This window comes from Chelonoidis abingdonii, chromosome 7 (genome assembly GCF_003597395.2).
Source record: "Chelonoidis abingdonii isolate Lonesome George chromosome 7, CheloAbing_2.0, whole genome shotgun sequence".
In the NCBI taxonomy this organism is placed as follows: Eukaryota; Metazoa; Chordata; order Testudines; family Testudinidae; genus Chelonoidis; species Chelonoidis abingdonii.
The window spans coordinates 102,195,486-102,209,179 of NC_133775.1; the positions used below are offsets into that span (position 1 = coordinate 102,195,486).

The 13,694-nt window shown below is 39.9% G+C and overlaps 1 protein-coding gene across 2 annotated transcripts in view; it reads right to left on the reverse strand.

Moving 5' to 3' along the window:
- FAM13B (family with sequence similarity 13 member B) overlaps positions 1-13,407 on the reverse strand; it is an 84,843-nt gene extending 71,436 nt beyond the window's left edge. Inside the window, exon 1 of one of the 2 annotated variants that reach the window (XM_032777935.2) lies at positions 13,140-13,407. The gene's annotated coding sequence lies outside the window, so the exon portion shown is untranslated. Of the gene's footprint in view, positions 1-12,892; positions 12,955-13,139 lie in introns of those variants that run through there. The other variant, XM_032777937.2, reaches the window with a different exon arrangement.
- Positions 13,408-13,694: the final 287 nt, after the last annotated feature.

Sequence of the window (13,694 nt, forward strand, 5' to 3'; positions counted from 1 at the left end):
GCATAAGCTTTCACAGGCTGTTCTAGAACAGCCCATGAAAGCTTATGCCCAAATACATTTGTTCATCTCTAAGGTGTCACAAAGACCACCTCATTGTTTCTCCTGGCCATAGTTCTCTCTGAATTTTTAGACAACATCAGCAGCTTAGACAAAATATTCCACAGTACTCCTTTTCAAGTGTAAAATCAGTAATCTTAAAGTGAGAATGTATTTTTTCCTGTATGGATGAATACCTTTAGGAATGATCTAGCCATTTCTCCTGTTCAGCCAGCCATATTTGAACGATCAATGCTGATTCTTATAGGTTCTTCCTTTTCCTCTATTTTATCACTTGCAGGACCTAATGGTAATCATGTAAGTTTAAGCAAGTTTGGAAAAAAATAAATATATCCAGGACAGTTGCGTCTGACGAAGTGGGTATTCACCCACGAAAACTCATGCTCCAAAACGTCTGTTAGTCTATAAGGTGCCACAGGATTCTCCACTGCTTTTACATATCCAGGACAAAGCTTCAACCATCTTTTTATATTGCCCATTTTGTGCAACACCGAAAGTGATGTTAGTATAAACCAAGGCTACATTTTTCTCATGTTCAGACCTTTACTTTTAAGTTCTAACCACAATTTTATTTGTCATTTTTTAGGTGGCCAAGACAAACAGAAATTGCTCCTGAGTGAAGCTGATAAAGAGTTGCTGAAGGCCTGGGAGAGGAACATCCACTACTAGGGTTATGTTCCAATGACGATTACAAAGCTGGCAAAGACAACTTATCTCAATTTTAGAGCCATCAAAAGGATCAATATTCTCTGCTACATTTCAATAAAAAAGTTTTATGCAACGTGACATGTCTTGAAGACTCAGAAGAAATAAAGTCTTCTGACTCTATGAAATGAGCAAATCCCTTTCACCTTGCAACTTAGCAACTCTTAAAAATGCTAATATTTTACAGTAAAGTAATGAAAACAGAATTTCTCAAGTCCATTCGATTTTCTCATTTCCTACCAAGCGTGTTGTATTGGATAAATCCATAAAAAGATTCAGACTACAACATCAGTGTTGGTTAATTAAATGCTAGTTACCTATTTGCAATACTGATCAATAACTTTCAAATTTACTTAAGTTACAATCATGAACCATCACCTAGTGCTTTTGACAAGGAAGTCTAAAAATTATTATTATGAGAAATCTAGCTTTATAGAGAACCATATCACATCACACTCTCTGCCAGGAGATTCTAGCAAATCAAGTTCCCCATCAGCTCACAACCCCAGGCACTGCCTTCTCTTTCTCAATCACCAATGACTGTACCCACTCCGCTTCCCTTGCAGGCTTCAAGATTCTTATTATGAATAAATTACGCATTTAGAAGTTATCTTGATGTTCTCCATTTCCTTTCAAAGTTTTTTAGAATGGAGTGTTTCTGTATTAAATTTTCAAGTATGTTAAATTCATGAATCATGTGTATGTCTACTTTCACAGCACCTAAGAGCCCCAGATCAGAACCTCAATATACGAGGTGATGTACAAACACAGAAAACAGACAGTCCTGCCCCAAAGAGCTTAAAAGACAAGACATAACAGATAGACAGACAATACACCCATAGCTCACAAACCTAATCTGGCCCAACTAAATATATTTATGTAATCCACATGATAGTCAGGCTCTTTAGAAACTAAGCTTTCATTTTCAAAAAAGAAAAAAAAAAAATCTAGCCTTCATGATTGTGAAGGAAAAACTTTCCAAAGTGAACAGAGAATAAATCAAGGTCACCAAACTGGACTACATGTACCACCAGTGATGTAAGCGTGCTGCAAGTGCTATGCTAAAAGCTCTTTAAAAAAAATTAAAATATCTTTCCATTTCAAAAAAACAGTTGTCGCATGCACTGCAGCACGCCAGAAAATGCCTGCGAAGCAAAATGCACTCTCTCCTGGCCACTTTAGGCCATAATGAACAACACTTGCTCTGTGTAATGCACTGTGGCAGTGCAGATGGGTGCTGTATTCTCCAGAGGCACATAGATGGCAGGCTTTCTGCTAAGCCTAGCCTTCACTTTCCATCAAGCTGTACAGTTCAAGATACTGAGGTGAACTCCCAAAGTTCTATATCACGCCATCGGAAATAACCAATGGCTGCAAGCCCAGTTCAAAGTGGCTGAAAAAGGCATGGTTGCAGGCAGCCTTGAGATGAAAGGGCCTCCACACAGGAAGCTACTGCACAGCAGTAGTTCCCTAGGCACTCTCTGCACTACAGAGGCTGCAGCCTGGCCCCTGCAGGGCTGGGACACAACAGGGAATTCCCCATGCACACCTCCTATTTCCACAGTGAAGTTGGGGCAGGGGATGGGAGTGTCACAGTGAATAAAAACACGGCAACAGAACTAAGGAGACACACCTGGTTCTTCAAGCAGCAGAGTAGCTGGTTGGCTGCAATTTGAGTCTCTTCCCAGGAGGAAAAAAAAGACTGAGGAGTCCTTGTGGCACCTTAGAAACTAACAAATTTTTGGGCATAAGCTTTCATGAGCTAAAACCCACTTCATCAGACGCATACAGTGGAAAATACAGTAGGAAGATACTAGACAAACTGATAGATACACACACACACACACAGAGAACATGAAAAAATGGAGGCTGCCATACCCACTCTCATGAGATTAATCTATTAAGGCGGGCTATTATCAGCAAGAGAAAAAAAACTTTTGTAGCGATAATCAGGATGGCTCATTTCAGACAGAAGCTGTGAGTAACAGTAGGGAAAAAACTAGCATGGGGAAATAGTTTTTCGTTTGTGTAATGACCCATCCACTCCCAGTCTTTATTCAAGCCTAATTTAATGGAGTGCAATTTGCAAATTAATTCCGGTTCTGCAGTTTCTCACTGGAATCTGTTTTTGAAGTTTTTTTGTTGAAGAATTGAGGCTTTTAGGTCTGTAACTGAGTGTCCAGGGAGGCTGAAGGAATGTTCTCCAACTGGTTTTTGAATGTTATATTCTTGACGTCTGATTTGTGTCCATTTATTCTTTTGCGTAGAGACTGTCCCGTTTGGCCAATGTACATGGCAGAGGGGCATTGCTGGCACATGATGGCATACATCACATTGGTAAATGTGCAGGTGAATGAGCCCCTCATGGTGTGGCTGATGTGATTAGGTCCTATGATGGTGTCCCTTAAACACATATGTGGACAGAGTTCGCAAATGGCTTTGTTGCACGGATAGGTTTCTGGGTTAGTGCTTTTGTTGTGTGGTTGCTGGTGAGTATTTGCTTCAGGTTGGGGGGCTGTCTGTAAGTGAGAACTGGCCTGTCTCCCAAGATCTGTGAGAGTGAGCGATCATCGTTCAGGATAAGTAGTAGATCCTTGATGATGCACCGGAGAGGTTTTAGTTGGGGATTGAAGGTGATGGCTAGTGGCGTTCTGTTACTTTCTTTGTTAGGCCTGTCCTGTAGTAGGTGACTTCTGGGTACTCTTCTGGCTCTGTCAATCTGTTTCTTCACTTCAGCAGGTGCGTATTGTAGTTTTAAGAATGCTTGATAGAGATCTTTTAGGTGTTTGTCTCTGTGTGTGGGATCCGAGCAAAAGCGGTTGTATCTTAGAGCTTGGCTGTAGACCAGGGATTCTCAAACTGGGGGTCAGGACCCCTGAGGAGGGTCAGGAGGTTATACGAATGGAGGCGTCATGAACTTGACGCCTCACCACCACAACCCTTGCTTTGACTCTAGACGATTTATAATGATGGGTTGTTAAATATAATTTTTAAAAAGTGTTTTAATTTAATGGGGGGGGGGGTCGCACAAGGGGTCACCAGTACAAAAGTTTGAGAACCACTGCTGTAGGCAATGAATTGTGTGGTGTGGTCTGAATGAAAGCTGGAGGCATGTAGGTAAGTATAGCGACTAGTAGGTTTCCACTATAGGGTGGTGTTTATGTGACCATCACTTATTAGCACTGTAGTGTCCAGGAAGTGGATCTCTTGTGTGGACTTGTCCAGGCTAAGGTTGATGGTGGGATGAAAATCATTGAAATCATGGTGGAATTCCTCAAGGGCTTCTTTTCCATGGGTCCAGATGATGAAGATGTCATCAATGTAGCACAAGTAGAGTAGGGGCATTAAGGGACAAGAGCTGAGGAAGCATTAGGGGACAAGAACTAAGTCAGCTATAAAATGTTGGCATGCTGTGGGGCCATGTTGGTATCCACAGCAGTGCCATTGACTTAAAAGTATATATTGTCCCCAAATGTGACACAGTTGTGGGTGAGGACAAAGTCACAGAGTTCAGCCACTAGGTTTGCCATCATATTATTGGGGATACTGTTCCTGATGGCCTGTAGTCCCATTTTTTCATGTTCTGTGTGTGTGTGTGTGCGCGCGCGCATGTGCGTATTTTATATATATAATCTTTCTACTGTACTTTCCACTGCATTCATCTGATGAAGCGGGTTTTAGCCCACGAAAGCTTATGCCCAAATAAATTTGTTAGTCTCTAAGGCACCACAAGTACTCCTCGTTCTTTTTGTGGATACAGATTAACACGGCTACCATTCTGAAACCTGTTCCCAGGAAGAGGAGCCGCCCCTGTGTAGTTTTCCTAAGAGTGCAGACATCTAGGACAAGAGCTGATGGGCAGCAAGAGGCCTCCTGGAGTGGAGCTGCCTGATGCCCAAGTGAAGTCCCCAACTTTCAGCAGAGACCCCACTCCCCCAAAGGCCCACTGGCCCTTTCACACACCCCGTCCTATCCCCACCATTAATGGCACTTCCTCTCCTCCGCCCTGAGCTACTCAAAATGTTTTGTATTTTTCTTTATTTAAATTTTGTAAAAAAGGAAGCAAAGTGAACTTTGGTTTGCGTTCAACAATAATCTAGATAAGGAGTAGGATCTTCAAATTTAAAATTAGCTAAGTTAAAAAGTCAAGCTATGAATGTAGTTCAGCTGCATTCCAAGATATATCAAGATGTCATCTATGACATTTGTGTCTTGTAATTTGAATAATACAACAAGACAAATAATGATGTCTGCTTCATTGTGTTTCTTTTTGATGCACTCTCTAAAAACCAGAAATGTTTAAAAAAAGACTTTATAATTAAACATTTTATAGTAGAATAAATGCCTAAGGAAGCCCAAAGGCTGGAAATACATAGATTAAGCCTATGAAAGTAAAGGTGCACTAAAAAGAGAAGTTTGCTTGTCAGACCTTCAAACATCATTTTTTTAAGAAGGTGGTACATTAAGCAATAACTTTTGGGAACCACCAGAATAAGTTGCTGCAATATTGTCTTTTTGAATATGTGGACAACCTGAAACAACAACCCAGAAGTGTTAAATCCCTTGCCTCATTGATCATATCAAGGTGTTGACCCCAAAGCCTAAAAACTACGCTTTAAATGCCTGAATTATTTAATTCCCAATCATTTTCACACTTCAGATGGAGAAGGGAGAAATTAGAAGTTGAACCGAGGGGGGAATATAGATAAAGATGAAGGGGGAAAAGTAGCTGTGATCCTAAAGATGGAACACATTTCCCATTAAGGGATGCCAAGGGACAAGATACTGAACAAACCAGTAACTAAAAATGTAGTTACCACACAAATTTCACCCTTGATTTTTGTGCAAATGTCCCACTGACACTAGCAAGAGTGTCACTGTGGATTAGGAATCAATAGTACCCTGACATTTTCACCTCATCCCACATATTAGAATTAAAATGGAATTACACCCTCTTCAAAAAGGCTAAATGCAAATACTTCAGCATGACACACTCAAAACCTGTTAGGGTGTCTTTTAGTGAAAAAACAAATGTGGGTTTTTCTCCAAATCCAGAATACTTTCTATATTGTGAGGATATGTTTTATATAAATCACCAAAAAATGCTTAAGTTTCACTTAATCATACAAAATAGAAAGATTCATCCTGACATGACCAAGTATTATAGACTTACAGTATTAGAGAGCATTAGAGAGCTCACTGGTTTGAGCATTGGCCTGCTAAACCCAGAGTTGTGAGTTCAGGGGGCCACTTAAGGATCTGGGGGAAAATTAGTACTTGGTCCTGCTAGTGAAGGCAGGGGGCTGGACTCAATGACCTTTCAGGGTCCCTTTCAGTTCTATGAGATAGGTATATCTCCATATATTTTATATCACCGACACGTTAGGGTGAAAGTGTGTGTTTCATTCTGTACTTTGAACTTCTTGACTTATCTATTTGTATGTTATATTCCTTTTATGGTGAGTGAATACTTCACAATGTCTGCTAGGGAAACAGCATTACAAGCCTTGGTTTTTGTAATCTTAATGGCATTTGCTTATCTTGGCAACAGAATTAAAAATATTCCACACCCACCAATGAAATAATGCTTTTTAAATGAACTTGAAGTGCATGAAAAGATAAGAATATTTTATTGTTGATTCTGTGTTTGAGAACTGAATAATAAGTTATGTTACTTACTGATCTTTTTAAAGCATTTTGAGATCTAAAGATGAAAAGCGCTATATAAGAGCAAATAGTATATTGTAATCTATTTTCTGTTTGTAGTTTATGACACATCACCAGTAGATACTGGTGTAAAATTGAGTTAATAGGTCTCCAATTAAAGGCTTGTGTTCAATTATAGTTGTAGATCTAACTGTTTGGTCTATTTCAGAACTGATGTATTAAATTTGTGATGATCTGAGACAAGCAGCGGTACAAAGTCTAAAGTATAGGTTTGTGAGACAATTTTTATAGCTTGGTCAGAAATGACTGCCTTATCAAAAAGATACTAACATTTCATTTCTCACTCTGTCCCTAACCTGATGATTATTTAACCCACATGTTCCTTATCTAACTAGTTAACTGAAATACACTGGCTGTAAGGAAACAAGCCCCAGCAATTTTGCACATCATCAAAAGAACTAGAAATATCCACACTGCTTGTTCTTTCATTATAAACTTAGTATCAATATATACACAAGACTAGATCTCTACTGAATGACCCCAAACACCAGATTATGCTGCCATGAGTTTTTCCTGCATAACCAGACAGCCTCAGAAAGTACTTAAGCCTTCTAGTATTATAATAAGACAAATATAAACACAGAATATTATGTTAGAATGATGTCCTTGTCAGAAATAAAAATAGCATTCCCATAGTGATTCTTAGAATAAGCCAAATTGGTACTTATGTCAGCACAGGGAAGAAACGTAATGGAACAATTGCATCTCAACCTCAAACAACCAGTTTTTTAAACCACACATTAATAAAAGTATTATGTAACACTTGTTTTAAAAATTATTTCCAAACAGTAGACAAAAAACAGACTAATGATGGTGAGTGTTTCTGTATGTATTTTCTCCTCTTTACAATTCAGTCTACAGTCATTTGATTTTAAGAGGAAGAATCCGTATTTCATTTTCTTCATAAATCAAACAAAAACAGGTCTTAATCAACATTGCCACAACCTCTAGTGGCTATCAATAAAGGTAAGCACTGCTTACAGTAATTACACTTGATATTTAGAAAAACGTACAAGTCTTATCTCAAATACTTATTGTACGGTTCTATATTCTATTTGTAAACTTAGTAAAAAACAAAACCAATACTGACAGATTTGATTTAAACGTAAGCACTAGGTTGCAATTTTACAATCATTTTAGAAAGAATACACTGATGAAGCACTGCAATCTGTTAATCTGTTAAAGACTAGTCCAAGCACCACTAAAAATCAATCATTCTGTGAAAATATGCTCACTAATATATTAGAGACATCATTTTATTCACTTACTAGCTCAAATCCAGAGGAATTTTAACGGCATATCTCAGCAACTTAAAAACAAGATTCCTATGTAATTTTATTTTTTCTGTAAAAATGAATTAAACCACCACATATACCCGAAAACAAAAGTGGAGGTCTCTTGCTTTCTGCTTTACATATACCACTAAACACTGCCAGATTCCCTCCCTCAGCTGCTGCCAATGCTCATGTTCAGAAATATAAAGAAACTTCCTGCTAGCACAGATCACATCTCATTCCTAACAGCCACTAGTTAATAAATAAAAAGCCTTTTGTATCTTGCGTAGGAGCTAATTATGTTCGTCTCACTTGCCCTACAATAATGAAAAACAGCACTCCATAAAACAAGTACCTGTACTTACCACCCCCATCAGATAATACAGACCTAATAAATGTAATAGCATTATAAAAAAATGCTCAATTGAGTAACTAATATATTAACAGAAAGAAAATATCAGTAGAGCTATGCAATTAAAGAGATTCATATTCTGTAAACAAGACTGTTTAACAGTTATTTTAACTGCTACAGACTGCTTCCTGTTCAGAAATCAAGTTATTTCACACAGCTTCTCCCCCCTCTGGCAAAAAAAGGCAAATAATGCAAGTACATTATGTACTTATAAATAATGTTATCCCATTATAGAGATTTATCTCCATTTCTCCCACTCTTTACAATTGCTGTTTGTAAGTAATTAACCTGACCAACACATTCTTATATTTAATACAATTAAATGGGGCTCTGATTAGGCCACCTGCCCATGTATACTTTGCAGGAGCAGGGCCATAAACTTTACTATAGTGACAAGAATTTAAATGTGATGCAATAATTATAGTTTAAATTAAAATTTTCTCCCTTCCAACACATTCTGTACTTAAAAGAAATACCCAGAATACCCAAAGAAGAGACTAGAATCCTTTATGCATACACAGGTGACGAATCATAAATGAAAAAGAGAATAGTTATTAATTACCGTATCACAATAATGCTCCTTATTTGGCTAAAGCCAGAAAGCAGACCTAGATATAACTACAAAACACTGTACACTTCTAGCATTACAGTGCTCCTCCCACACACTGAAAACAAAGGAGGAACTCATTGTACCCAGGTTCTAATGCATTTCTCTCTTTATGAAACTGATATGACATACAGTATTGTAGAAACTATATTCTAACTGCACTCCAAAGAAAATATATAACAGAAGTTGCACTGAAAATAAATCTGTGATTTGATCTCTATGTATTCTCAGAGCAGTGTGAAAGTCTGGTCAACTCAGATTCAATTACCAACCACAGATCAAGAACATATTCCAGAAATCAAAACTATCCCTAATTCTACCAAGGAATACACTACACCATTCTTTTTTAAAGAAAATATGTGTTGAAATGTGCAGAAAGACATGTTCAGTGAGAAACAGGCATAAAGACGGGCTGCAAAAGGTTAGCCAGCTTCTCACAAAGTGAAATAATACTTAGATTCTAGGTTAGATTCCAACTTCAGCATGAAAAATCACAAACACAGATTATTCAGCAGATCACTACTGGAATAGCATACCAAAAAAACCCACCCCCACCATATCCCTTCACATTCTTCAAAAAATATAAACAAACATAAACAAACAAACAAACAAACAAACATGTGAGCAGAGGGGAATATCAATTGTTCAAAAGGCTTGCATAAGTATTAAATAAGTTTCTAAAGAACAGCACCCATCCCAAGAGTGGCCAGCAAAAACTAACTGATTTTAAAATGGTACACCCATTTTTTCGGTTATCATCACTTTCCTTCCTCACAATCCAAACATTTAGCAGCCTTGCAAGAAATAATTTCTCTCACCCTCCAATAATGAGTTACTAATTATTTCTTTTAGCCAGGTGTTTAGCCAGCAGCAAAGGTTATTTGGTGTTACGTGTATAATGTAAGTAGTTTGTCATTCCGTACGGATCTCCCTTCTTCACATCCACAGCTTCCTTTCCAGAAAAAGGATTACCAGACTCACTCCCCTTTCACACGTTCTATCCACCTACAGCATGGGAGCTTGCGCTGCCCTTTCAGTGAGCCTCAGGAGGAGGCTTGTGACCCAAAGCTAGCGCATCTTCAAAAGGTTGTATATTCAAAGAGGAATGAAATCCCAAAGGAACTAAGGATCATAAAGCCTTCCTACCTTCTGTTCCAAGTGCAAGGCATACTTCTTCCACTTTCTTATAGAAAACAAACAAAAACTCTGCTCATTCACTTGTCTAGGATATGTAAAACTTTATTTCATGAGACTATAAAATGTGTTACTTCTATTCTTGCAATCAGATCAAGAGTGGAGGAACAGATTTTGTGTCTGTTCTAATGAATTTTCATTTTTTTATTATTTTCATTTTTTTTTTTTTAACAGGGGTGAGAAGCTTAGATTTTCAGGAAAGTCATTTACTTAAAACAGATATTATGAAAGAACACAAACCGCTTTTTGCCTGACTAGTACAGCTTGCACTGATGTTAAAGACATTGAAGAATCCCCATTTAAATTTAAAATATCTGTTTTTGGCAGGATGCTTAGCTTATCTTTTCAGTACTTCCACTGTGAATTGTAATTTTTTAAAGTTTCTGTTTCTACCATTGTTGCACCACCCAGAGTATTGAGGGGGACAAAATACTTATGCAGACATTTTTAAGTCAGAATGAATCCTGGATTTTTCCATTTAACATTGACTATTACAGTGTAAAACTAGGGAGTGGTTTACATTGTATGTTCTCTGATAAAATGTATCACAATTTACTAAAATCTGCTGCAGAATTCTCCAATAACTTGAGGTTTTTAAATAAGTCATATTTCAAATATATGTCTTGCACTGTTCACTGTACATCAGAAATAGCAGAAGATCCTGGAAAACAAAACATACCAGTTGCACCATTCGTGCTTATAAGCAGGCAAGCCAGCACAAGTTATCTCAGTGCTCCTGGGCATCATGCCACAGACCTTCCTCTCAGAACTATGCATCTCAAAAGGTACAAATGACACTTATCTTCAGCATTATTCTAAATAAAAACTTGTTTAAGCAGATTAGGGATTCGATATCACTTAACAGAAGTCTTCAGATGTCTTTAAAAAATCCAAGACTTTGCCTACTGCCTTTTGTTTTGGAAAGACTGCTAAGATTGGTAGGTACAAAATCCAGAGGGCTTCAGACCCTAGGTTTTAGTTTATTTTAAAATTATCTCCCCTGCCAGACACCAGAAAACTATTCAGACCATGCTCCATTTATTGCTAGACTAAGCAAACTTTCCAGAGATGGGTAAGGAAGACACATTCATACACCAGAGCTTTGCTACTTCTCTTTTTCAAAACGCTGATGCAGGTAGAAGTAAATCTTCCTGCTTGGTATCAGAAAGGGACTTGGCCCAACAAGAAACAATGCACCCTTAAATTAGGGTGTCTGAGGATTGTTAAATATAATTATTGAAATCCATCAAAATCTCAGTAAAGATCCAAGCAGGTGGACCAGAATGTCTAATCTGTCATTCACAGTCAGCAGGAGAATCTTGGTATTATCAAAAATATTGATGTGCAATCAAAAGTAAGAACAGTAAAGTATTACTGGGTATCTAAGACAACCAGAAAAGAAAATATGAAATAGCTAAACAAACAAGAATTCCCCATATTCCAAATGACAAAAGGTATTTGCTTTCTGAGTATTGGCAAATATGATTACCTTTTACGGAACATTTGCTATAGAGGTCTGCTATCCTCAACTCCCACCACCTTAATAGCTCTAAAAATCATCCTGTTTAAGTTTACCGGCATTCAGATGCCCTTCATTTTTTGTCATATCTTCCTTCCTTGAGTACTTCTCAGAAATATGAAGTAAAACTTAATAGCTAGCTTTAATAAACTGTTTCACTTTCTATACACAGAAGGGGCTGAATGTAGCCAAGGAACAGTAGTACTAAACAAACCTCATTATGTATTGCTGTATATTTAATTTCCAGCCACTACACTCCCTTTCCCTTGTGTTTCAAGCAGCAGCAAAGTATTTTCAATACAACATGCTTCCCCCACAAAGGCTGAGGGAACTGCAATGAAGATGACCTTGCACCAACAGTTTTATGTTGCAGCGCTGACTTCCCTATCATAGAGGAACATGCTACCATTGAGGGGCCACGAATATCAACTCATTCCAAAAGGAACACAGCGCTTTGGTGCCAAGATGTGCCTACTTGGTAAGCATCTCCATTACAGATACTACAGTGAATCAGCTACAGTGCTGCAGCTGTGATGCTGTATCATAGTATAGATGCTTCCTACATTGACAAGAGGAGTTTTTCATCAATGTAGTTAATCCATCTCTCCAAGAGGCAGTAGCTAGATCGACAGAAGAATTCTTCCATTGACTTAGCCACATCTGCACCAACGGTTAGATCAACCTAACCAAGCAGTCAGGGTGAGAAATTTCTTTACAGCCCTAAGCAACATATATAGATTGATCTAATTTTTAACCAGGCCTTAGTAACAAGTTTAAAGTAACAAGGAGTCCTGTGGCACTTTAAAGATTAACAGATGTATTGAAGCATAAGCTTTTGTGGGTGAATACCCACTTCGTCAGATGCATGTTAGTAAGTTTAACTCCCTAGGGAGCTCTCAGTACCAATGAAGGACCCACATTGACATGTTCTTTCTAGTCTGATGCTAAATTCAATTTCAAAGACTTAAATCTCCAAAACAATATTCTCAGTGCTGATGAGGCCTGGGAGCCCACAGAAGACTTAGGCACTACAGCCACACAGCCCAAATCTATCCAGTACCAACTTAATCAGTGTGAGTCCCTGATCTGCCTAGTTTGGAACTCAAAAACTAAGTTCCTTCACAGGGCATACGGCTGATCTGTTCTGGGGTGGAGGGATCAAGCTCCAAAGGCTGCCTTGGTGAAGAGGACAAGAAGCCTCTGCTGCCTGTCAGTGGTGGCTTGAAGTATGAGCAGGCCGTGCACGGTGACTAGGGAAACAGAAGTCCCAAAGCAGAACAAACATCCAACCCCAGGAACACAACTTCAGCTCTCTGTCTTCTCCCGGAGGCCAAGCCCACGCAGCCCTAGGCGCCACACGCGCTTCTGTAACCTTGGCTGAGAAAGAAGGAAGTTACATGACCCCCGCGGGCTGCTTCCAGAACGCTCCTGCGGCTCAGCACAACTTCCCACAAGCGCCAATGTATGAAGCGGCTGCATTTCAACCGCCCCCGCCCCCGGATCTGGTACGATTTCACGCAGGGGCCGAAATAGCTACTCGGGCAGGTTCCAAATAGACTCGTTCTACCCTCCCCCACCCCGACCGCTCCGTCCCCCTCCCCTTCAAGACCTGTCAGTGGCGCCTGCGCAGTGCCTTCCCCTCACGTATGCCCGGTTGATGACTTTCCCTCTCCGCCGTCTCAGCAGGCAGCAGGTTCCTTCCGCCTCTTTACTTTACGCCCGGGGTTCCGCGTGTGGGCCCCCGCAGCTTTCTCGGCTTTTTCTCTCCAGACTTACAGCTTGCTGCAGCACACCAATAGCAATCCACCCACCGTACACAATCTGCCGCAAGGCCCACTCCGTAGCTGGAGTCCGCGGTAGTAGAGTCCCCAACGATTAGCGCGGCGCTGGCGGATAAGTTGACGCGATGACTGACAGGTGCAAAGGGGCCGCGCGCGCCCCCGCCACCCAGGGTTACGTTGCAGCGGGAGCGGTGGCTGAGAGGAAAGAGCGGCGGGCGGTGGAGAAAAGGGAGCGCGATAGGCAGAGAGGTGGGTAGCGGCGCGCGCGAGCAGGGGTGGAGATGGAGGGGAATGGGAGGCGGGGGTGGGAGGAGGGGAGTGAGCTGAGGAAGCGAGGGAAAAATGGGCGGTGGAGGGCTGAGGGGGGAAACACAGAGAGCTCTGGTGGAAAGAAAGAGTGTGGGCAATTGGGGGCAGC